The 26,500-nt window shown below is 40.2% G+C and overlaps 1 protein-coding gene across 15 annotated transcripts in view; it reads left to right on the top strand.

Moving 5' to 3' along the window:
- Nucleotides 1-3,380: 3,380 nt before the first annotated feature.
- Nucleotides 3,381-26,500, top strand: part of NRCAM (neuronal cell adhesion molecule) — a 158,791-nt gene continuing 135,671 nt past the window's right edge. For 9 of the 15 annotated variants that reach the window (XM_063323155.1, XM_063323142.1, XM_063323154.1 and 6 more), the window contains exon 1: nucleotides 3,382-3,559. The gene's annotated coding sequence lies outside the window, so the exon portion shown is untranslated. Of the gene's footprint in view, nucleotides 3,604-26,500 lie in introns of all 15 variants that reach the window. The other 6 variants (XM_063323148.1, XM_063323151.1, XM_063323150.1 and 3 more) reach the window with 3 other exon arrangements.

Genomic DNA, 26,500 nt, shown 5'->3' with positions numbered 1-26,500 from the left:
AAAATCACATGGGTGGCATTCAGCTGAGTAAATGCAGACTTGTACAATGTAGACATTTGCAGCTGACCGAGACACCCGCTGGTCCTGTTACAGTCAATGGAGAGAAACAGGCATTTCTAGGATGCAACTCAGCTTATCCTAACGTAGACATCTAAAATGGGTTAGATGAATCATACGCTAAAAGTGACTATTTCTGGTTCCCTTTATACTCAGTAGAGAGAGTGACTACCTCAGATACAGACGTTCACATAGTAGACATCTAAAGTTAGGTGAGATGAACAACCCAAGATGTCTTTCCATATCCCTTAAAAACGTCTGGTCTAGGAACAAAATGTCAAAGAATTCTTTTCAGCTAACACTAGCCTCTTCCAATGTATCAGCCCCCTGAATACTTTATTTGGTAACCTCTTCCTAAAAACACTTTGCAAATGTTCACATCATGACTGATATCCATTACAGACAAGTTTTGGATAGCTCTTCCTGTGTCACAATACTTCAATCATGTGTATGTGTATCAATTTTGTGTATTGATTAAATCATGTCATGTACGTGATCAATGCTTCCCTAAACAAAGGCTACAAAAAAAGCTAACAGACTAATATAGAAGAAGGTGGTAGATAGCTAGGTGAATCAAGGCTGATATTAAAGCAACATGAAGACTAAAACACTATGTTTAGAACTGCTCATCCATGGATTTAACTGCAGCAGGCAAAGTAAGAAAAACGCTACAAAAAGTAGTATGATGACTACAGAAAAGAAGCAAGGCAGTGGAGGAGAACTCTGAAAGCTAATATTCCTTCATCCACACAACTTCTGCTTATCATAATGGCTGCTGTTGTTTATGCCAACAAGCCCACCTGTTTCTTTTTGCTTGGTGCCACCATCCTACTGCCAGTATGGATGGCACTCGTCCACAATAGTGGATGCCATCACCAGCAGAAGTAGCTGCTAGTTCTGCAATAGGCTGTATAAACCTTTGAATTTACTTGTTTACTGATAATTAGATGTATGCCACCATTTGGAAAGTTCTGCTTTGTGCTATTGAATGTGTATTTGTTTATCTCATAAAATATAAAATATGGAATTTAAATTCTTACGGGAATCACAAGGGTATAATCATACCAGCTGCAACATTTCAGCCTAATCATACATCAATATAGAGTTGGTTTTTACACTCTCCCTGCAACAGTGAAATCTGTTCATTCATTTAGTTCCTGTGGTCTAACTTGCACCAAGTGGTTTGCCACAGCCCATTGGTTTGCGCTTCTAAAATTTGGTACATTCACCACCCAAATACTAACCAGATCTTTGCTCCTACATTTTAAGAAACTTAAAACTTTCAACTCAAGTCTTTCCCCTGAAGTGTGCTGAAGTTCTTCGGTCCACCTCCTGAAGCTTTGGCTCATGATGCTCCCCTGGGAATCTGGCAAGGATGCAAAAAGCTAGCTGTCTGAGAAATCATGCTTCTCACAGCATTTTATACCCATATTTTCTTAAAGCCATGAGTGGATACATATTCCCCTAAAACAATATCCTAATGTTTTAGGTCCCCCGTTTACATGTTGCTGAATGTTTACTTAGACTGTAGTGTTTTTGTATTTAAGATTAAATAAATTAACTGGGAACATGGGAGTTGTATAGCAAGAAAAATGTAAGCAAACAAACAAAAGTAAAGAACATTTAAGGATACACAATATATTCAAGCACTTACTTCCCTCCCCTTATAAAAAGGATTTTCTTCACATCCATCTAATCTTCTTTGCATATTCAGGTCTCAAACAATAATATCCTGGCCTCAAATTGACAAGAGCTTGAATGTCTCCGAAGTCTGAAGCATTAGTGTCTGACTTATTGTTTAACCCTTGGATATTTATATGCATGTGCTGTATCATTTATAGGATCTGTTATTCATCTAGAGTGTTGTTTTTCCGTAGGTCAGCTGTTCAGATCTAACTTGCCAGAGTAGTAATGGGGTTTCTGCAGAGATGCAGGGTAAGGGCTTTTTGCTCATCTTGGGTACCGTGCTTTGCACTATTAAGTAAGTTATCACCGTGGAGTTCACCTTGAAAGCTGTTTCCCAAAATGTATAATAAAGAATTAACCACTATAAAAGTTGCCACCTTGCAATACACAAAAGGCTATTCCTAAAATGGGTGATATAAAAGCAAGTTCGGCAGCAGCAGATAATCACATTTACTATGTTAAGTACAGACTTGGAATAATTTTGAGCAATAGTGAGCATAGCCCATAGAAGTCTCAAAATGGTATTAAATGCTTTCTGACATTATTCATTAAATGAACTACAAGACGTGAAAGGGCTCGTGAGCACTCTGAGCGCGTCTTGACCGAGAGGCGTGTTCAGCAGAAAGGTTCATCTGAAATAACCCTCATCCAGAGACTCTTCGCCGAACGGTCTCATCCACAGCTTCTCTTTCAGCGATCGCTTCCAAGCGTCTGACTTCCTGAACTTGTGAACTGGAAATTTAACCTAATTCAATTTTGCTCTGACTGGTGAAGAACGCGCTGGGACGAGCTGTGGGCAGGCCGCGGGCTCCGCTATTTGCGGCAGTCCCCAGGACAACCGGCATGCCGCCGAGGATTCCACCGCCCCCCAGGAGAAGCCGGCAATGCAAGCCTCTGTCTTCCCGAAGTCAAGTTTAATTTACTGTATTGTTGTGCCCACAACAGCCGAAAATTATTGGCTCCAATCCTACAAACACCCGTGTTTAACTACACACATGTGAGCGGTGCTACCGAGTTCAACAGGACTATTCTCGAGTGTAAAATAATATCCTTGTCTCCAGTTTGGGAACTAGCTGAAACCATCTATTTGGAGGGGCACTGCCGGGCTAAAATAATGCGTCTATTTAAAACGCCGCCTCTGCCTGTGCCCGCACCGCTGAGGGGAGGGTGGGGCGGGGGGGTGCGGGGGTGCCCCGACCAGCGTCCGGCTTTCCCCGGCCGGGTGAGGGCTGGGGTGCGGCCTCATCGTTGCCCCGCTCAGGCGGTGAGGGGACCGGTGGCCGGGTCGGTTATCCTTCAGTTGGGGGGAGTGGGGGTGTGTGTGTGGGGGGGGCGCGCTGAGAAGGCCGAGACCTGCCGAGCACCACGACGATTTGACTCCGGTTCTTACCCAGGTGGCGGAAGGAGGGAGGAGAAGAAGGACGGGGGTCGGTAGGACGGCGCGGGGCTCGCCGCCCGGCCGTGAGGCGCTGCCCAAGATGGAGGCCGCCGCCCCCGCGCCACCTCAGGTGCGAGGGACCCGCGTCCCCGCCGCCCCGCCCCGCCCCGCCCCAGCCGCGCGCGCCCCGGCGCAGCCGCGCGCCTTCCCCGCCCCCCCCCCCGCGGGAGCGCGCCCCACGGTACGGCGGGGGCGGGAGTCGAAGGGGGGGGTGGGGTGGGGGGGTGCCGGGGAGGTGATAGGCGCGGGAGCGCGCCTGCCTGGGCTCTTCTCGCCGGGCTGCCGAGCGGGCAGGAGGAGCGGGCAGCGTGTGCGTTTCCCCCCCCCCCACCGCCACCATCTCGACCCTCTCCCCGGGCGGAGGAGCAGCATCTTCCCGTGAGTACCGTCCCTGCAGGCTGCGGGAGGTGCCGCGCCCGACGGTGAGGGAGCCGCCGGGGGCTCCTCTGAGGGGGGGACGGGCGCGGCGGTTGGTGCCTGCAAGCGCGGAGACCTGTGAGGGGGGCAACCGCTGAGCCCGGCCGGTGGGCACCTCTACAGGGGTCGGCGGGCGGGTCGGCCCCTCCTGGGCGCGTCGCGGTCGCGGAGCGTCTCCGCCCGGCCCCGGGCCGGGCGGAGACGCTCCGCGACCGCGACGCGCCCACGTCCCTCAGCGGGTAGGTCGCCATTTCGTGCGTTGGCCGGTGGGGGCGAGGGCCCGGCGGGGGCGGGCGGCGTGTGAGGGGGAGGAAGGAGCTGTCTGTGCTGAAGTGCCGGGTTTCGGGTTTTTCCACCTTTTATTTAGCCAGCCTTTTTCCAGCCCCCCCCCCCCCCCCCCCCTTCCTCCTCCTCCTCCTCCCGCGGCTCCGCTTCTGGCGGGGAATGGCAAAAGCGAATTTATTTACGTGTAAAATAGCGAAAATGCGGCTGATGCGCCTCTCCGTGCCCTCCTTCTGCTTCACCTCTCTCCATGGCGCCCGAGCACCAAATCCACCTGCTCTTCTCGGTTAAAAAAAAAAAAAAAAGTAATAATTAACTAAATCTTCAGCTCCTGGTGCACTCGTTGGCACAGATGTGTTAGTTTTGAAGTCTGGAGTGTGTTTAAACCAAGGTTTGGGAGTCTTAAGTGTAAACAGTACCTGATTAATAATGCCAAGCTGTTTAAATATTTAAGATCATAGTGTGCTTCAGCCCAGTCAATAAGGCTCTTCCGTATTGACAAGTACGCTGTGAAAGGAATGCTATTTCTTAGCTGTCTGTATAGTTAGATAAAACAATGGAAAATGTGGTGTGTAATTCTACAGTGGGACCTATGGATCATGATAAGGCATCCTTTTATCCATAAAGGTCCGGCTTTTCTCTGTTTATTCGAAACAGCCTCTTATTGAGTCAAGAAGCCAGTATTAACCACCTGGGTTTCTTTTTTCTGATCTTCCCTGCCTCTGAGAATTTCTTTCTCTGTTTCTGAGTATTAATTAAGAATTAAAATGTATTTGAAGTATATTATGGAAAAGGTAAATGAAACCTGAAAACTTCGTTGCATCTAACAGGTGCACTATTAATCATTTCAACTTCTGCCATAATTTAACATAATCAACGTGATAATTTACGGATAGTAATTATACAGGGCTGTGTGTAGAATAGGTCACTGTGCAACATCAGAAGGCATTTGGACTTCATTTTCATTTTGAGAGCAGCGTATATGCCAAAACATGCATCTTGCTGGTATTCTTTGGCAAAGGATATCAGCTGGGAAGAGAAAGATATTATACTGGGATATGCTAGTTAAAAGGACCTAGAAGTCAGAAAACTCACTTGCAGGTGCAGCATATTTTTTATATTTGTCTGATCTCTTTGATACTAGCATTTGTATGATTACGCGTCGGGCATTTGTTTAGTTGATGGTTGTCCTTAGTTTTGAATAGAAATTGCAAAGCAAGTGACCAGAGTTGCTAAAGATTTTGATACCGAAGTCTGTGAAAGTTACTTATTTGAATTTCAAAGTACTGTGAAATTCTCTTGGGTGTCTAAAATTAGCTGTCAGACTATATCAATCCAGAATTGGGAAAGTGGTGTATTCTGAGAATATCGAACTTAAAGAAGCAAAACCAGAAAGCTGCTTGATGTTGACGGAACTCAGGATCCATTGAATGGATTTACATTCTGGGTTGTGCAACGGCAATGTAGCTAAAGGAAAACTGTACAGCTGTGTGAACGCATCAGATGACGGGGTAGTGTGTACCAGCTGGTGTTAATGACAGAGCTAAACCCCTCTTCACAACTTGCAGAATAAATCCACAATTAATCATACTTATATTGGTATCTTAGTTCTCTAATTAGTCTTACTGGCCACAGTGAAAATACTCAAAAGCAATAATGTTCAAGGTGAATGAGATCACAAGAATCTGAGCCGAAGTGATCATTCCTTATCTTCTTGGAGAAAGCATAATATTTACCACATATACCACAGCTTGTTGCATAAGAAGGGTTGCAATAAGAAATTTTGGCTTTTTAAAATGACCTTTATTTTCAGGAAATTAAATGAAATAACAAATCCAGTGGATGCTTACTGATATCTTCTGTTAGCTTGTTGTGCTTTGATGTTTCTCTCTGACGCACAAAAAGGTGACAGCAGAAGCTTTAGTAACCAAGTTAGAGTTTCTTGGGGTTAAAGAGATATCTCTTGAACTGACAGATTTTATTGGTTTGAGCATTCCAATTTGAAGTCAGGAAAAGGTAATGCTAGTCTCCCCATTCTTCCTGCTGTAGGGAAATGACTTTCCATGGTATCTGGACGTAAAACATACTGAATACACTAAGGGCTTGGGGTTTTGTTAAGAGATTATTCCACAGCTCAAATAGCTCAATCAGCCTAAAAATTAAATCTGTTTTGCCTGAGGCTGTGGAATTGCTTTTAGTCTGTAGTTTTATTCAGTTGTCCCAAATCACCTTGAATTGCGATTACTTACCTTCCATTATATTAGAATAGTAAAACTGTGTTATTCAGTTTTCACTGGATATGTTCATTTTGTTATGTTTTATGAACAGAATTGGTAAAATGGGAAGCCATACAGAGAAAGTACATCTTGGTAATGTAAGCTGAGGGAATAATGTAGGAGGTTGTCTGCTGGGCAATATGCAATGAATTTGATTTTGCCTTCCTGAGTGGGCTGATAGTATTCAAAAAATTCAGTTATAATTTCTCCGCAGTGATAATTTGTTGCATTTTAAATTGGTGAGTATGTGTATTGCCTATTCAGTTTAGTATTAATGGTATTGTAACTTATGCATGTATGAACATTGTCTTGTAAATATAATACCAAGAGAATTTGTAAAGAGTTAATCTTCAATAACAAGATTAACGTGATGCACCATAAGTTTTGTCCTACTGGTTGTTAACCAGGAAAGGATAGTTGCAAGCTAGTGATATTGCTTTCTTCCGAGCTACTGGGGGCTGGCTGAGCTTTCAGTTATTTACCTCAATAGAAAACTGAAAGGGAAAAAGTGAACAAAGGAGGTCTGTTTTGCCTGTCCCACTTGCTGGGCTGTTGTCTTTGCCCTTTTCAGTGAAGGAGGGGGTAGAGCTGGGTCAAAGTTGAAGAACACTGAAAAGGAATTCAAGCCTTATATTGAAATGTGAATGATAGCTTAGTTTGAGCACCAAACGTATTTGTTTGAATTAATTTTTTCTGTCTGTGGAAGCTTTAACTGACAGATGGTGATGGACTGGCATATAGACTGCTAGAAGATACAGCTAGATATGTGTTCAGGCCTCGATTAAGATGCTCAGTAAATAAGTACATATCTGATGAGACTTTTAATACTGGTGATACTGATGCTAGACACTGTGCGACACACTAGACATTTGATTGTGTGAATTAAGGGCAGGCCCCTGCAGCTGGCATACATTCAGACTTACTTGTCTAGCCTAATTGCATTGCAAATACTCCTCTGGATTGCTCTTTAGCTTCTCCCTTGTAGTAAATGTTGAATAAGTTCAGAAATGTTCATCTGGATCCTCTATTAACTGTTGTAAGAAGCTTTCAGTTTTTTTTTTTTGTTTTGCTGTGTGAATCAGGATAAATGTATCTTAGTATTCATTTTGTGAATACACTGTTTTCCTAACTGTTTCAGTTTTGAAATAGCTCAATTCATAATGTGATTACAGCTTTCCCCTTGTTAACTTTTTAGTATGGAAGCATAACAGCTTGAATTATAAAATGTTTCTGTAAGAGCTCACAGTACCCCCATTCTACTTTAAGCAACCATACTTTATATAAAAAGCAGCATTTCATGCAGACCATCTCAGATGCACAAAAATAGCCAAGCAAGGAAAAAAAAAGACCAGCTCAACTTATGAGGACGTGATAACTTTAAAAAACAGCTGCATTAGAAAGGAATTAGCTGTCTAAATTGTCAGTTAAATCGGACAGAATCAGTACAAATGTAGTTTCTGTAAATACTCGTGTAAGACTGCTGAATTTGGATGCATCCCTGTGGGCATACAGTTGTCTTAATGCTTTGTCTGCACCGTTAGGTTTATATGACCTTTTAATTTCCTCTGGTTTAAAGTGTGTAATTACTACTGTTTAACACCTTGTTTGTGGAAAACAGAAGTTGATCCATAACTTCCTGGTGTGTGAATTAGTCTTTGGCCACTAATTATGCTTTTCCAGACAGCCACCCAAAATATTACCATACCATTTTCCTTTAGACTGTTACCTGAGTGAGGAGCTGACTGTTTATACATGAGTACAGGTTTTCTTTGTCTTTCTGAACTGTGATTCTCACTTCTAACTTCCCTTTTTCCATGTTTTCAGTGTTGCTGTGTTTGCCCAATTTGATTCTGAGGGTTCATGGAAAGGAGTTGCCTTTACAATGTCACAATGCTGTAGAGCTCTGCGTGTGTCTGTGTGTATGCAAAGGCATTGTATATAATCGATCAGTGCAAAAGCCAGCTGTTGTACAAGATTGGGAGTCAGGCAGCAGTTCTCCTGGTGGAGAATAATACCATGGAGTTAACCTACTCGTGCACAGGCACTGGCCAAGGGAAGTCTTCCTGCTCAATATTGTAGCATGTAGAAATGAAAAAAAAATTCAAAGAAAGAGGCTGAAGATAATGAATTATGAAAAAAAAAAAAATCCATAAGGAGGACTACTCTATGAGGAGAAAGATGAAGAACAAAATGTATTACTGACTTTTGCATTAGAAAGAACTGGTAGAGTGAGGGGGCTGGGAATAAATTCATAGGAAATCCTAAAGAGAAAAGGCAACAGTCTTGGGAGCTCAGAGTAGAATAGATCAAGAGGGAATGTATATATACAATTAATGTATAAAAGTGTGTGGGATGACGCAGGGGGTAGGTCCTTGGTGTGAGGTGGGAAGTGCAACCAATCTTGAGGGAGGGAAGAATTTTGAAGAGCATGTCAAAAGCAGGGAGATGACTTACTTGAAGGGGAGCAGAAGAAGAAAAACAAGAATTTGACTTACTGTTGGTGAAGAGTTGGGTTTTTTCCCCTAGGAATTGTCAAGCAATTTGGAGGAAAACATTACATACCCCTATTATCTTCATGGTATATTCCCTGTCGTTTAAAGGGCTTTTCAAGAGTATTTAAGAATTCGGTGTTGTTCATCAGTAGGCTTGTACGCCACAAGTTACCCTTCATAACAGGATAGACATTCCTCTTCGCTACTACTCCAGCGTTCAGAAAGACTGCTGCATCTGTAAGGGGATCAAAATGCAGGAGGTGCTTGATGTGCCTTCCTCATTGCAATTTTCAAGTGATATCAGGAAGAGGTAAGCTTGGCCATGGCTATTCTCTGGGTGGGATGAACAGACTTAGTGACTTGGTTACAGCCACTTTGACTAAGCTGGAATATGGGGGTTCCTGCATTAAGCCCCCGATCTGTAGATCAGTGATGTGGTATCCGGACAAACTAAGTATACAATAGGAAGTTTAACTCCCTTGAGTTGCTGCTCTTCTCTCGAAAATGGAAGGTATTTTTAAATTGTCGGCTCAGTTAAGTTTGATAATTTTGTTGCAGTTGTTACCTGGCTTCTTGTTGCAATTGTTACCAGAAAATCTGGTTCTTGCTTTGGGTGAGATGAAATGTTAATAGGCTGTGCTATCCATTTACTTCTTTTAATCTATTCTGACTAGGTATTCATTACTGAAGCTCAGAAAAGGGAGATATACTCCTTTTCCTTTCCCATCCTTTCAAAATTGTACAGGACTTGAGTAAGTTTACAACAAGGGAGCTCTGCATTAAAAGTGAAAAGAACAGAAATACAGAGTTTTTGCATGTAATGTTGGATAAACTGAGGCCTCTGGTCATTCTTGAGTCTGAGTGTTGGAGCAGTAAGTTTTGTGTTCTGGGTCTGGCTGTCATGAGGAGTTGTGTTCTCCATGGGTGGTGAGCATTTTCATCTGTGAGCAATTTAATGGTTCCGGTGTGATTAGGTTGTGGTGATGTTGTTAAATCAGTTCAGGACATAATGGCAAACCATTTTCCACATCGTGAATTGCGTTCTGAGTAATGCCAGAAGCCGCAGTCGGCATTGCGATGTGTTGCAGAGTCCTGTCATGTTTTGAGGAAGTTGTTGCTTTCTCTAGAGTGTGAGGAAATCATTGCAGTATTGCATTGATCAAGTCTGTAATCATGAAGAGAAGAGCCCTTGTGATGGGAGATGCTGGACAGGATATGGTCTCTTCACCAGATGTGAAAGATTCCTATGCCTATTTACCACCATATTTATTTATAGTGAAGTTCAGAGACACCCAAAGATAGGGAATATCTTGGCAATGAAGGTGGAAGGAGGAGAACACGTTCTTGTGGCAGTTGCAGAGAATCCAGTCTTCTGAGCTCTTCCTTCTGTTGCAGGTGTCGTTACTCTTCCCTAGGTATAGATTTGATTAGGACATAGGGGCAGATGAGAACCATTAGCATTATTACTGCAACCCAGTCCAAGTAATACTGCAAGGGTGTTGGGGACATCTGTGGGGGTGTGATGGAAGCAACCCTTCATATTGGAGCTGTATGTACCTTATGTATGGTTTGGCTTGCTTTTGTCTGCTCCTGAGTTGGTTTTTGGTTAGACATCTAAAACAACCACCAAATCTAATGTCAGTATTCTACGTAAGTGCATTTTGAACCCTCCTGAAGTTTGTCTATGCAGTTTTTACATCATCTAATGTCTTTAAAAGCATCAAATAATGAGGGAGAGAGGATTTCACCTGCTGCTTCTCTGACAACAAAGGCTTAGATCTGGGAAACAGTTTTCCCTCTTTCCTGGATATATAATACAAAGTAAGTGAGGAAGCTGCATGTGAGCCCCTCTCACATGACCTAACACGTGTCTGTCAGAGGAGCAGTGTTCATAACTGGACTACAGACCTTGGTCCTTCCTTATTGGATGTTTTTGTTCATATCAATCTTGCATGATATGTGAAGTCATAGAATTTTCTGTATAGGACAGTTCTGACAGCTTTAATGTGCTAATGGTCTTTTAAATATCCATCTCTTCCTTCAGAAGCTTTTCATGTATTTGTGGACCTTGGAGTCTAGTAGCCCACATTCCAATGTAGTACAAGGTGTAATATCTTCTCCCAGACAATACCAAACATACAGTCTCAATATAGACTGAAACTTCAAGTGTTATTCTGGGGAATTTTTGCAAGTTTTCTGCTCTCGGGTAGCTTGAGTGCTAAACATGATTGTAGATTGTGGACAAAATGAGGAACATCTTAAATTACATGCGAGCTATTTCTGCATGATAAAGTTGAAATATAAGCAATTACATAACTGGAAAGCAAGCCAGCCCAGGGTGACTAAAAACTAAACTATCTGTTAGACCTTGTAGGTGGTAGTTTTATAAAGTGCATTTTTAACTTAAAACATATAAAGATCTGGGAATATATAAAGGTGAATGTGACCACCAGAGGGCAGACACATTGTTTAATGACTCCAAACCAAAATCCTTAGAAAGAAGACTGCCTGTGCCTGTAAAAATGCAGTGAGATAATGACTGAATAAATAACACGGTATAGATGCACAGAATTTCATACACTGACAAAATACAATATTCAGTGTTTAAGATGAAAGTAAATACATCTGCTTAGAACTCACCTGTGGTTTTGTATTCCTACAATGGAAGTCAGAACAGTTCATCAGATCGTGTAGTTTGACCTGCAAATAATAAGTTGTTAAACATAACCCATTTACCTTTATATTAAGTCCAGGAATTTTAATTCAAGCATATTTTCCAGGACCATGTCCATCTTGCTATGAAAATGAAAAATACGCTCCTTTCTCAATAGTTTCTCTCTTGTAGTCAAAAAATAATTAAATTCTGTCTGAATTAAAGTTCATGCTTTCACAAAGATCTCCCAGCATTTGCATATTCTTCTTTTCCCTTTTATTATTAATAACATTTATGTCCTTTAAAGCATGCAATTTTTTTCTTCAGAGTTTCATGAAAAATATTTAACATTATGGACCTAAAATTTAATACTTCAATAAAGTAGCCTTTTTCAGGAGTGCTGTACTGTAGTTTTTAGTGAAAGCTGATGTTAAGTAATTTTTATTTAGCTTTCTTGCTAGGAATGTAGGTGCTTAATTAAAGCATGTCATGTGTTGGCTTTTGCTGCTCATGCACCATCTCAGTTTACAGTGGTAGTATCTTTTCTTTGAATTATTTTCCTCTAAAGGCTAGACGGGTTTTGGAAGGAAAGCAGAGTCTATCCCATTGTTTCAAAGTCACAGTATTCTTTAGAGGCAAGTCTTAAGAGCTTTTGTTGCTCTCTGAGGGTCTCAATTCTACCAGTTGTGCTGGACTGAAGCATCACTGGAATAGCCTTAAATGCTGTCCCAGGTTTCCAGTTTCCCCACTACCATGTCCAGCAGGCACAGTTCCCATAACAGCAGGATTTCTGGTGAGGTCCTCTGAAGGTGGTTTGCAGATATGATCCTCAAAACTTTATCTGGAGGAATTCTCCAAGTTGCTTCTAAAGTTTTATGTGCTTCTTTGCAACCTTCTTTCCCCCTCGGCATTGAAATATGGGAGTAGGTTTCTCATCGAATTCAGGGAAATGTACTAGCAGAGTTGGCAGCATCAGACACTCAAGAATATCATAGGAATCAATGATTTATTAAGACTTGTATCTTCATAGTTCACTTGGCTCATGTGTGCTAACTTCTTTTTTTTTGTGTGTGTGTCTATGTCTAGAAGCCTAGAAACATCTATAAATAAACCTGAGTTTCTCTTAATAATAGGTTGATTTTTGCTTCTGTGTTTTTGAAAAACTCAAAGTTGTGAGACTTGACAACTCTCTACAAGGGTTGAATTCTGTCCCTTAAATACAGTGACAAAAACACTATTGCTGAGAACATGAGCAATAGCTGTAATCTGTTGGAAGTTAAAGGTGTGGCAGTGCTAATGCAAGAGTTAGCATTTGTAGGAAGGTTAGCCTTCATTATGTTATATAGACACTTATGTGCGTTTTCTTTTCCCTTCTGAGATAAAGCTGTCCTAGAAGAGTCAAAGATTTATGTGAAATGTTGTCATCTGCCCCGCCCCCCTCCCCCCACTTGGTTTAACTGAGATTATATTGAAAGAAAGTTACTAACCATACTCATGACAAACAAGTTTCATGTGTCAAGCTAAAGTAAATAAATACAATTATTTTTATTATTATAGATGGGAGAGTTCATATTACAATCTATTATGTAGCTTTCTGCTAATAAAAAGCCATATTAATTGGAATGGAAGACATAAGAGTAAGAAATTGCTGAAACTAGAATGAAGTGTGAAGACAACAAAGTGAGGGGAGACGGAGTGAAGAGGTCTAGTTAATTACATGTAAATAACTAATAAAGGAATAGAGCTATGATTTGTTGTTTACTACAAGAAGACCTCAAGGTATCGTTTTAGTGAATGATACTCATAACTATGAAGTAGTGTCTGAATTGGCAAAGAATTAAATTAAAAAAACCCACACAAATCAGTGCAAAAAAGTATTAGTTGTAAGATTCTTCTCATAAAGACTACACATCTGTTCCTTGTCTTGCTGCTAACAAGTGGAAAAATGACCTTTCACTGATGATGATCTAGGCTCCAGTGATTATTCTACACACTAGAATATATATATAAAAGATCTGAATTGTGACAGAATGCTGAAATGAAATTGCAAGTTAGCGCAAGTTAGCGCAAGTTAGCGCAAGTTAGCGCAAGTTAGCGCAAGTTAGCGCAAGTTAGCGCAAGTTAGCGCAAGTTAGCGCAAGTTAGCGCAAGTTAGCGCAAGTTAGCGCAAGTTAGCGCAAGTTAGCGCAAGTTAGCGCAAGTTAGCGCAAGTTAGCGCAAGTACGTGTTTCTCTGAAGATGCAGAATCATGCTGATCCCCAAAGTTGAGTGCCTGACTTATCCTGGGTGGTATGGGATGGAGTGAGACGTGTTTCTGAAAGCACGTCCATTAAATATTTGCTTTCATTAGTTGGCGGTTTTATCTGTGGTTGTGGGAAATAATTTATAACTCACTATGGTGAGCTAATGCACTACTTTGACTAATATTTGATATTTTTCAAAAACAGAATTCAGATTCATGGAATTATGAATTTGCATTTCATAATGAACTATTTGACTGTAATTAGATTAATTTTCCCTCAGTTTCAATATTAATTTAGTTTTGTAGTTAAAAAAAAAATGAACTAAATTGGTATTGTGTTGGCATTGGCTTGAAATATGACTTGGAATTTAAAACATTTTATGTACTTTTAAATATTTTGCTGTTCAACATGAATATTACCTACCAAAAAGAGAGCTATTGATAATTTTTAACACTAAACATTGCTGGAAAAAACAACCTATTACTTTTCTGATGGAACACAAAATGTAACTCAGCCTTTGTAATGTAATTCAATTTCTGAACATTAATCCTCAGACAAAGACTGAGGCAGAGTCCAGAATGAAACACTTGCAAGCCTGTAAGTAGGACCCAGAAGAGCAATGTTTTTTAGTTCCCTTGTCGTCTTTATCCCTTCGTTGCTCTTTCTACCATCCTATGATAGACTTTTAAATACCTGCTATTCAGGCACAGGCAAATAATCAGTATGTAAATCTTACTTTGAATGCAATTGTGTAATAGTAGGCACGGAACTGTAAAACAAAGCTTGAAGGTTCCGTTTAAGAAGGCTTACTTACCTAAATGTAATTAGGCAGACACACTTTGAAGTATCTTAAAACCTTCTTTGTTGTATGATGACTTTTGAGTTTTCATATAAAATTATTTTGCATATTTCTGTGTGTTCTTTGAGGCTGTGGCTATCTGTCCATACAGTACCAGTCCTAATGAGATTGTAATTTATGATTACAGCTCCTAGACCCAATTAATGGGTACTATGCAGCACGGTTTTTTAGCACTTATGTTTTTAAAGAATATTAAAGCTTGCTTCACTAAATATATTTACATTGGTCAGAAAATTATTATTGTTTTACTGTTCAGTACCACAGTTTAAAAACAGTGTGTGAAAGGACGTGTTTAGTATAACTATTCCACTTTCAGAAGCATATCATGTAGTGTACCTCACTTGTCAAAAGTTTTCTTTGCTTTTGGGGATTTGGATGGATTTGAGGCCATTAATCTTATTGGGGATGTGGAAAGGCAAACTTGGATTTATATCCATCTAGTTTAATTCTGAATAGTGCTTCAGTGCTGGAAGGTTAACAACTATATTGTAAAGAAAATACAATATTCTGCAGGTGGCTGAGGGAGATGGCACCATTATAGAGTTTGGAGAACCAGCATGGCCAGATTATCCTCACTGACTTGATCTTCAGCATGAATGGATGATAATCTCTTGTAATCAAATTATTAATTAGACTAACAAATACAAAACTTGATGACAGAAAGGTGATGAGTTTTGAGACTTTATTTCATCACATTTTGAAGTGGAGGGGTCAAGCTTCCCTTACACATCCAGCGAACTGTCCTGAGAATTGATAACGGTTTGAATGTTACACTGGCAATTTGTAATCATAGAGTATCATCATACAGTAGCTTTAAAGCTTTCCATTATATGTATTTCTGTTTATTCTACAAGCTGTGGTTTCTGCTAAGGTTAATTTCTTTCTATTTATTTTTCAGGCTATGTATTAACTGTACTATAAATGTAGAAGTGCCCAAATCGGTTTCCTGTGTGCAAGCTTAGGTCAGAGAGCAGGCGAGTTACTTTTATGCAGTGCTGTCTGATCTGAGGTCAGTATTAGTCAAGAGATTTGTGTCCATTCATAGTCAATAGTATATCTGACCTCTTTGGCATCAGTTATACTGTTGAATGTTCTTCTGTAACTTAACAGGTGTACAAATTTATTATCCCTGTGGGTTTTTTTCTTGATTATTTGACCCCTTTACTTGCTTTGGAGAACTGAAAATTAACTATGCTGTTTCAGGTTCCAGAGGAGGGGAAATGAAGGTGGGAATGATACCTTGTGAAGTGGTGACTGTATTCATATCAGCACCAGTTCCCAGCTGGTCCTAAAGTGTAACCCGCGTCTAAGATATACTGCCATCCATCACTATCTATTCAAGACAGTCACGGTATAAAGCTTCTATCTAAGGAAAACTGTTGGAATCACTTAACGGTGTATATAAGGAAATAAAAATAAAAGCACTTGGGTTGTTTTTTTTTTCTTTTTTTTTGAGAAGCCAGAGTTGTGGAGCTGATTACACTTGGATTGATCTGAGAACTTGTAATGTAGGTGGTAGATGCATCCTTCGGTCGGGAAACACTGTTCTGTTTTAAAGTACTTGCAGGAACATTGGTGATACAGTGAATTTACTTCAAGTATATGAGTGAAATGTGTGGGGTTTTATTTTTCCATTTGTTGTCATTACTTTAACATGACGTGAAAATGTGGCAGCCTTTAGGGCTTTTTCTGGTCTGCCCTCTACGTAAAATGGAAGTAATGCCTCTAGGGTTATTCTGAAGCTTGAAGTGGGCTTTTGATCACTTACTGTCATTTAGTTCAGTGCAACTTTGATAAAACAAATATTTCTAGGTATTATGTCAAAAACTTTAATCTGGAAACCATTAAGGAAGCAACACAGATGCAGACAAAGTAAGCTTAATGTGATGGCAAATGTTGTGAATTGACCGTAGTGTTCTCATTGAAAAAGATAATGTAATCCTTTGTCTCCAAATAACTTTTCCTGATATTGTTGCAGTCAGACAGCTGTTTGTGTAAAGGGTAGATGGGGAAAGCAATTGACTGGTTTCTGTTGCATTGGGTAATGCTTATCTGGGGAATCTAATTTCCCAGATAGGGTCTGATGGTCCTTTATTGAATGGTGATGGGAATTTTTTCAGCTGAGTTAGATGAGACTCCACAAAATATTTTCTGTTTCTTTGTTTGCATTAAGCTCTGTACAAAACACTTCCTGGCTGTCTTGCATATATACGGGAGACTGCTATGTAACCAGGAACAGTTTGGCTGCGTCGTGGAGTCTCTGGGAATGTTGGGTTCTCAACCTGGGATGCTATTCATACATTTAAGCGTACAAGCAACTCCGATCAGTTGGCCTATGCACAGCAGGAGCTGCCTGGGGAAACTTCGGGGACTGTCTACAATTCCCAACTGGAGAGGTCCTGTTTACCAGCTGCCTTGTTGTAAAGGCAGGTGGGAGTTCAGTCAGTTACCATGCTGTGCAGGGGGCACAAGGGACTGATTTGAGAGATTTCAGCTGAACAGTTCCTGGACCATGCTGGGAGCTGGTGAGTGACTATGCTGGGTGTGCACACACACTCCTGATACCTGGGACTCACTTGAATTTCTTTTTTTTTTTTTTTTTTTTTTCCTCTCCACAACTACAAATTCTGTAGACCTTGCCACAATATAGGGTATATTGTTTTAGACCATAATTTGATAGTAAAATCAAGATAAAGAAGCAGATACACACTTGAAAAAGCTTCTGGAAAAATTTTATGGTATCTTGCCTTTTTTATGGAAGCACAGTATGTCTTAAGTGTAATTTCTGTACTAGTGTTGATTGCTAATGTTACCGCCATTGCCACTAGCAGCATGTAATGTTTCAAATAGCGTGCTATGGCTTCTGAATTTTGAGGTCTTTATTGTAATGACAGCAATGGTGTAAAAATGTTACTACTTCATCGAGACAGTATAGCATTAGAGTTGAGCAATGGGAAATTGCAGCACGCCTCTGAGCCTTCAGTTGATGAAGGCTGGGAGACTATTGCTACAAACGTATCCTTCTCCCATGGGCATCTGCTTTTTGCTGCTGTCAGAGCTGAGACCTTGGGCTAGATGCATCTTTATTATTATGCTAAGTGAATGCCAGGCTTGGTAGGACATGCAGCACTTGTATTTGCAAATTTAAAGAGAGCTTCAGACTTAAAGCTAAACCAGCTCAGGGCTTGGAAATGTACTGGACTCTCTAGGATATCTTTCTGAGAAATGTTAGTGTAATAATTGAACATATCTGTCAATATAGCTCTCTGTGTGTGTTTGTGCATGCTAAGGGTGAAATTCTGTCCTCCTAACTTAAACTCAGCTATACCAGAATTTTAACTATTTGGTATAGGGTAGTGAGCCAGCCTGCCCAATACAACTTTGTTTTTAGTATTTTTGCCACGTGATGAGAAATAAGAACTCTCCAAAGACCAGTCCGATGAAGTGCTTGTCCATCTTTTATTGAAAGCATTAAGGAATCATTAGGTTATTGTATCTAACTTTGAATTTGTTCCTGTGCTGAACAGGGTGGGAGGCAAGTGTTTAAACCAGATGACTTCCAGAAGTCCCATCTAATCTTAACTTCTCTCTAATTCTGCTATATATCCTCTCTCCCTTTCAGAACGAGTCTGTCTGTAGTTCTGTGGGTAGAAATTTCAGAAGTACTAGAAGGAATAACACTATTTTTCCAGTGATCATGCACAGAAGAAGTGGGAGATCTTGGTTCTGTGTTTTTGCTGACCTTCATGGGGTTCTCGGTCACTTCTGTTCTCTGTGTCCTTACTGCCAGCACCTAGGGTATATGCTATGTGAAAGTTTCCATCAGCTCTGAGCCCCTGTGCTGGGAGAGCTGGTATGCCAGATCACGCTCCCTGATGAGCCTGCATTCTGTAACAAATCATCATCAGCTCTGCTCAACCAGCTCTTCTCGTTCAGGGTTTGAAGTCGGATCTCTCATCCTTAGGTGTGTGCTCTAACTGCCGGGCTGAGGAGAAAGTGAGCAGGAGTATCACCGTTTCTGCTTCTCAGAAGTAGTTGTGGTCCCCATCACATCTGACTTCTCCAGTTCTCCTAGAGAACTCTTGTGGACTTCAGGTGCTTAATCACATCTACTTAGGGAGCTGTAGAGTGTTGAACAGAACATAAGTGTTTATCTACCCAGAATATGTGCTTTTGTGCACAGGGGAATGAATGAAGTCAATTCTCTAGGAAATCCTAAGGCTGAATTGGGACTTGTATAGTGTATTTGGATATCTACATCCTGTGACTTTTTGATGCTACAAACTGAATTGGTGTTCAGAATTTAAATGTGATAAGGTGAGTTAGCATAAGATTTAATATTAACTTCCCACCCTGAAGTCATAATCTGCATTATTAATGGCAAAACTTGGTGTTATCATCCCATCCCCTGCGGATGTGCATAATTCACCAAACTGGAACATCAGGCTCTACTTTCATTTCCTAGGACAAGTGGTGATAGTTCTCTAATTTAATTTATGTTTGTACTAAACCATTAAGCTTCAGTTCACGCCACTGTGCCATTGATGTATGCTACAAAAGGACTACTCATAAAATAAAGAAAAAGCTGAAAAGCAGTTCTACTACATGAGTGCAACTCCTAGTTTGGATGTTGCATTTGTGAATAGAAGACATTGATTTGATGTCACAAGTATTTTTAACAGGATTACAAAATGCAAATAGCATTATGTAAGACAGATTACCTATGGCTTTAATACAGGATTGTTTTTAAGCCAGAGGCTACATTTTGCTGGGTTATGTATGTTTGTTTATAGCTGAGCACGTCAGGATTAGGCTCAGCAGAATACCATTTTCCAAATCCTTCATAATTTCAGGTTAGATGACTTCATTTTTTTTTAATTTAAATTTAGGAACTTAAAAATCTGAATTGTGATTATTTTTTGTAATAGCTTTCAAGGTGGATAGCTTCTTAGTTTAGGATCATAACAATCAATCTGATTTGCGTAGGTAAAAATGGAAATTGCGGTTGTCCATCATACCCCCTATAACTTTTTTCCTAAGGCAGAGAGCCACTTGGTTCCAGAAACAATGTAAAAGAACAGCAGAACATATGTGGACAACATATCACATTGCCAAGCAAACTGGTGAAATGTTAGTTTTGTTCTGACCCACAAGGAAAATCATACAGACAGTTGAACTCCAAATAATTTCTAAAAGGCCTCATATGTACAGTACCACAAGTTCTTGACCTTTTAGTGAATGAAATTTCAGGAAGCTTACACAGCTGGCACAGAACAGCTTCATGTGACTCTGCATTGTTGTCATTGCTTTATGCTCCGAATGCCTGAAATGTGCCACTCCCTATGAGACAGGCGTAAGAAAGAAAGTCTCTTACAAAGGTAATGTTTCCTTTTGGAAAGCTAAAATGTTTGATGTACTCAGCAGCCAAATTTTCCTGTTAATAGGAAGCATGCTTTTTTGTGTTGTCCTGCGTCGTCCTGCCCCCGCCCCCCCAACTGGTTTCAGCCTTTGTATTTCACTGTGGTTTACGCCCAGTTTCATTCAAATATGTTGACATCCTCTAGTTTGAGGACCAGATTTCTTCCAAACTTTTATTACCCTGGTGTTCTTCCCAGGGAAATGTTTGGCAGCATTTCCTACATTACAAGGTGTATTTAATATTTGCAGGCCAAGGAAGTAAAACTTAGAAACTTCAGAGGGAGAAAAAAAAATGGTTTAAGCACTTGTGAAATGTTAGTATTTTACATAAATATGCAAGCAAAAAACCTCCAACCTATAGCTTGCATGTAGGTAGTTTCTTGTTTCTATTTTAAAGAATAAAGGTTTTCTTGTATTTTGTGACTTCTATGCATATCTCTTATTACAACTAGATAGTTTTCCCATCATCTTAGTTTTCATTTCTGCAGAGCTCTGTTCTATGAGTACCAAAATATAGCTCCCAAATGTGACAGGCCATAAAGAGTTTGCATGTTGTGGAGATCATCAGAGCATATTCTTTTAGAAGATAAATTTCTGTAGTATTCTTAATCTACTATTTCTAGGTAGTATTCAGATGGATACTGATGTGCGCCACAGGGGGATGATTATTTCCGAGAGACCTGAGAAGTGGGGTGCTGACTTTCAGGATTTTCTGATGGTGATAACCTCTGGTAAAAATTGGCCGGAGGGCACCTTAAAAAAAGCTCCTTTGAAGTGATTACATACAATTTATGTTCAAAGAGATAAAAATACAATGGGATATGAAGTTTGATGTTCTTTAAATACCAAGGAAGCAGCTGAGAAAGTCCATGGCTTCCTGCTAAGCTCAGCTCTCCCCATACCCTTCAATTTCAAGTAGGCAGGAGTTAGTCCTGGAGACAATGTGCACTTGGTTTTTAAATGACAGTCTGATCAAGGACATATCTGATTTGCATGGCTTTCACATCCCTGCTCTTGAATATATGGGACTAGTGGGAGTAATGCTTTCTTGTTGTGCTCATGGTCTGCCTTCTGAAGTGCAGAAAGTGCTGAAACAGAGAAGAGGGACAGTGTTTGGAAGGGGAGAATGAAATCTCTATAAAGTCATTTGGCAGCTTGCACCAGGCATTAGTGATGCAGTCATTTCCTTTCAGTGAAATTCAAGTGTAGGTATTCCCATTGAAACAGGGTTATTCGGTGGTGGCTGAACATATTTTAGTAACTAAGTCCTCTCAAACAAAAAGAAACTGTTGGGTTTTTTTTCTCCTTACCTCTTCTATGCTCCCATGCTAATCTCAGAACTTTTCCATGAACTCTTTTAAACGTATTTGAGCAAACAAAATTCTCCTATTGGGTTATGTGACAAATGCTATTAAAGTAAGTGCTTAAAATTGTATTTCAAAGTGACAGTTTTGAAACGTCTAAGACACGCATGCAATATAGACTAACCAAGCCCTGTGTCTGTTCTCGCTTCCTGTATTGGACTTACAGACCATGAGTTCTTGATAAGACCAAGCTGTTCACTTTTATTAACCTGCATGATTTAGGCCTGTATAAGATGCTTAAGCAAGCTTTATAAAATATTATAAAATAAACTGAAAGTGGGAGAGAATAGTAAGAGAGCGCTGTGATATGGGCACTGACTTCTCCTTGCTGGATTAATGTCGGTGCACTTGTTAACCTTCATGAAGTTGCCTCCTGTGGTAAATAATGCATGGGAGAAAGTGAAGTGGGAGGAAATATATATGATGCAACTCCTTCTCTGTTCTTCCCCGCTCCCCACTGCATCCTCAGCTGGCTCTGAATGGGCAGAGGGAGGAGAAAAAAAAATTATCTTTCTGTAATGGTTTATGCAAACTGTTACCAAATGTTTTCTACTCAATTTGTAAAAGGTGAAATGATAGGTGTTGAATGCTTGTGGACACCAAAATGCTCATCACTTCATTTCACACACAAAACTTAGCTATCTACCCTGGCCTTGAGTTGCAGGGAATTATTTAAAATCTAGGGTTTTTTTTTAATGCACAAATAAAACATTATAGTAGGGTGAGAAGGAGTAAAACTTGCCGCTTTCATCTTATGAAAGCTGATTCTTCATTTTCTACAAAAGGTATGTCTAGCGGGGACTCATGTTTAGAACACTAAGTTAAACTCTTGTGTGATACTTCCTTTGAATTTTCATTTTCAGTGTGAGATCTATGAATCTTGCCCTTCTATGTGCATCTGTTCAGAATTAACATTTTCACTGCGGTTGACGTAAAACTTAATTTAAAAGACTGCTATTGAACTTAAGAAATGTGGTTTGTAATGTCCAGTATTATTGTAGGCCTTACTATAAGGCTGGCTAAACCATTTTGTTGGTGTTAATGTCTGGGTAATCTTGATGAATGAATGGGACTCTCTGGTTCTCAGAATAAACAGTCTATTGGCGTACCACAGTCCAAAACCTCTCATGAGAACTTCTTTCTCCAAAACTAAGTACTTCTCTCCCCTTCTTGCCTCCAAGTGCAAAACGCCTTGATGAAACCAAGGGTCTGAGATGACATAGCCCTTGACAACCATTGCTGGTTCTTGACTTTTCCAGTATGTATCCTGAAATGTGTGTGAGGTGAATGGATGTGAAACAGTGCCGCGATGGAACACTAGAAGGACAGTGGTGATCGCTTCCTGGAGCGGGAATGCTGCTGGAAGAAATGGCTGCTTTCTCTTTTGCCTGCATGCTTACTGAGCTACAGGTGTTGGCTTCGGTCTTATTCCTTTGTATGACTCCTTGTAACGCTCTGTGCTGCTTTTTGGTCCATCTGAGCAATCTGCAGAGCATGAGTGCCACAGGCGTGCCTAGTATGAAGCACGATGCAAGGGGGAGGTTTGATGGCCTCGAGTCAGAAATTATTTCCTTTTCTTTGGACTGATGCAGAGAGGGGAGTAAACATACAGATGTGTAATAGATTAAGTGCGGAGTGACACCTGTTCGCTTCCACCGTGTCTTTGCCCCATAAGCTCATTTAAATGAGAGAGAGAAATGGTGCTTCTGTGAAGCCTGAGGCATGTGACAGCTCTTCTCATTGGTACAAATGAGCCAGAAATTGGCAGTGAGTTGTTAAGCAGCGAGTTAGTAGAGCTGAGGTAAATACAGCAAATGTCTACCAAGTTCTTTACCATCTCCCCCTCACACCAGTGCATAAGTTGAAGCTAGTTTTTCCTTTGAGAGCAGAAGGGCGCCTGTCTACCCAGGGAGGGCAGAAGGACTGGTCTGGCAGCTCTGGAAAAGTTAAGTCCTAACACTGAGTTTCATCTTTCTGGATGCAGTGTTTCCTTGAAGAGGCTGACACAGCTCTCTGACCAAAAGGTCACGGGCTTGTTTTATGCTGCGGATGTGAGTATGGTGATGATCTAACCTTCTGTTTTCCAAAGCTGTGTTAAACCAGTGTGGCCCAGCCTACGTTACTGCTTATTCAGTGTTTTCTAAGAATTCAAACAATTAGCTATAGATAATATCACCTAATTCCACTGTGAAATGAAAGAGAATGGGTGGTCAAAAACTTCCTGACAAGAGCTGTTTTTGCTTCGAATAATGCAAATGAAGCATCCTAACCCAGTGAGCAGGGAGCTTTTCTCCTGTAGCCACAGGTCTTTGTTCCCTTTTCTGACAGACTGCAGATCCTTTCATCTCTGTGATTAGTAGAGCTACTGCTACGGTCAGTCTGAAATGGTAAGTGTATGTCTAGCTGATATTGGTCTCCCTTGCATTTAGGAAGTCTCTGCACAAGCATGTTTAGCTGTCTTTATGTCTGAGCTTGTTAATGGTTGGTAACAAGCTACTATAAATTAATTTGCAGATCACTGCTTACTCCAGTCCCTTTGTCAGAGATGGGAGGAAAAACTAGTATCTCTGCATAATAGAAGTGTTAAATGTCCTGCAAGAGAGGGAATGCTTAGTGGAAAATAATTTATTTCTTTTTTAGCAGCAAGTGCTGTCTTTAATATGATCTATTCCATAACCATTTTGAGAAAATGGAAGTTGGACTCTGTTAATTCATCATGTTTTTGGTGAGTCTCAGTGGGAAAGTATCTGTATCTCAAAGCCAGTTTTGCAGACCTCTGTTTTTCTACTTAAAAAGTCATCTATTTAGATTATACTGTTTTATTAGAAATAACAAAAATAACAATTTTTATACCTGAGAGAAGACAAGACTGGAAGATAGTTTTAAAAAAAAATATGTTTTCCAGTGTGACTGTAGTTCCCCCCCCACCCCCAAGATTTGAGGGGAAAAAAGACGTTTTTGAGGAAGGGCAAAAATTACGCACCAAATGCAGTCATATCAGGGATTTATACTGTGAATATCAGATATGTATATACAGTAGTCATAAAAAAATCATGTCATGTTTTTCTGCTGCTTTCCCAATACTTGGTGGGCTTTTTTTCACCCAGTGATGAGGGTTGCATTTACCTTTCTTAGAAACACTAATCATAAACCCAGTATTTCATTCTTGATATTTTTTAACAATGAATTCAGAATTCATTGTATAGCTAATTTTTTGTTTGAGTTTCTTATGCTACTTTATTGTCTGCTGACTTCGTAATGCAAGGCACTTCTTCAGTTACTTGCAGTCGGTCCTTGTCTTTACAGTCAGGCTGATTTGGGAACACTAGAAGGCTTAGAGTTTGCTCTTTTTCCTGGTCATTTCTGAATACATTGAACAGTGTAAGCTTGAGCATGGATCCCTGCAGGACTCAGGATAGCCTCTCTTCCCTGTATCACGTAATTACCTAGTTGGAATTTTAAAGCTACACCTTTCATAATAAGCAGAATCAATAATGAAGGCTCCAACCTTGTGCTTTTTCTTCTCTGTTACTTAATGCCTAGTTTGCATTTAGCAAGCAGTGTTCAGTAGCAATAACTGCTGTTGGATACTTTCTCTGTCTCCTGTTTTCTCTGTCTCTCTGTCTCCTGTTGCTGTTGTTTTAACTTGCTTTGGCGTCCTAAAATACGGACTAAAGCAGTTAGATACCTAAGCCATTGAAACTTGGAATGGGGAACAGGGAGAAGAGTGTGTAAGGAATGATACAGATGGGATCTGTTCTGTGTAGTAGCTTGTTGGGAACAGCTGGGAGAAAATTCATAGCTCTGTACAAATCAATGTATTTTTTCAAGGTATAATACTACATTGTATGTTAGGATTCTTAATTATTTTTTAATAAAGTAATTGAAAATCTGATATCTGATTTTTCCATCTTCTTTGATAGCAAGCATCTCTAATGCTTGATTCATGCTTTAAAGCAACCTTGTTATAACATGGTAATGCTTCCTCGGACTGACTTACAATTATTGTCTTAATTACTTATGGCATAAATGCACAATTCAAAAGCATGTGATTTCTCTCCCCTGGAGATGTAATCACTTAATTATAGTCACAATTTGGTATAATTTTTTTCTATACAGACGCTTGTTCCACTTCAGTTGTTTGATTTGATATATGCTGATAGTTGAAGATGAGGTCACTGTGTGCTCATTCTTTTATCAAATGTTACTTACCCTTGCATCAGAAAGGCAGAAAAACTAAAATGTGTCAAACTTGCAAAATGGCAAGCTGTCTGTGGAGTGATAGCGTATTGTTTTCGGTGGGTGAGAACTACCAGGTCCCAAAACTGGGCTGTGGAGGTGGCAGCTCAGGCTGCGGGGCAGAGCCTCCTGACAGGGAGAGGATGGTTTAACTCAGTGCTCTCAATGAGTGTGCTTGACTTTTAAATGCATTTCCAACCTTTTCTTGTATCAAAATAGCTGTAACTTCATGGCAGCCTGACAACCCTGTCTTTCTGTGTAGTCATGTTGAGAAAGCTGACTGATTCAGACTTCTTAAACAGTTCCATGTATAGAGGCTCTTCTGGTTTTGAAGTGCGTTGGTTGTTATGGGCTGAGTTGGCCTGGCAGTAATTCTTTGCTATAGTGTAGTCTTTTGGGTTTGCATTTTTTTCTCTTATGATTCAAGTTTCCAGTAAATTACAAATAGACATCTTTTGTTCTTTATTTCTCTCCTCCTTTTGTTAGTCAGCGTTAAGTGTAAGGGCTTCACTGGGCAGGACAGTAAGAAAGAGCAGACAGTTGGAGGCGATCAGAAAATGAAACCTCAGAGCTCTCAAGGGATGGTAAGTGACTGGTAATAGCAAGATAACAAAAGATTTCTTTCAGAGAGTTGTGTGGAAGAAACGGAGAACTAAAAATGTTTTCAGCTGTATTGAGAGAAGAAACAGTCTGCAGAGTAGGAAACTATGGGGAAAAAAAATGAGAGGAAAACCACATGGAGAAAACTGCGTTGTCTTAAGGACAAAATTTAAAATGAGAACAAGAAAATATCTTTGTATTGTAACTTTCCAATATATTTATATGATAATGTAGACTTTCACGTAAGTGATCATGGGACTGAACATCAGCTTTGGGAACAGAGCATGTTGTATGTAATAGCGTGCTATATTCCTTCTTGTTTGAGTGGACTCTTGAATGTGCAAATTCTTTCTCTGTAGAAAGACAGCATCAAATGGCAGTTTCAATTCTTCCATTTGTTATTACAAACTAACATATATCTGAATGTATAAGGAGGAACAAAGCCATAGCCATACTAATCAAAGTGTGGTACTTGA

This window comes from Chroicocephalus ridibundus, chromosome 1 (assembly GCF_963924245.1).
Source record: "Chroicocephalus ridibundus chromosome 1, bChrRid1.1, whole genome shotgun sequence".
Lineage (NCBI taxonomy): Eukaryota > Metazoa > Chordata > Aves > Charadriiformes > Laridae > Chroicocephalus > Chroicocephalus ridibundus.
The sequence above is the reverse complement of the archived record's forward strand: the minus strand, read 5'-3'. Positions and strand labels throughout refer to the sequence as shown.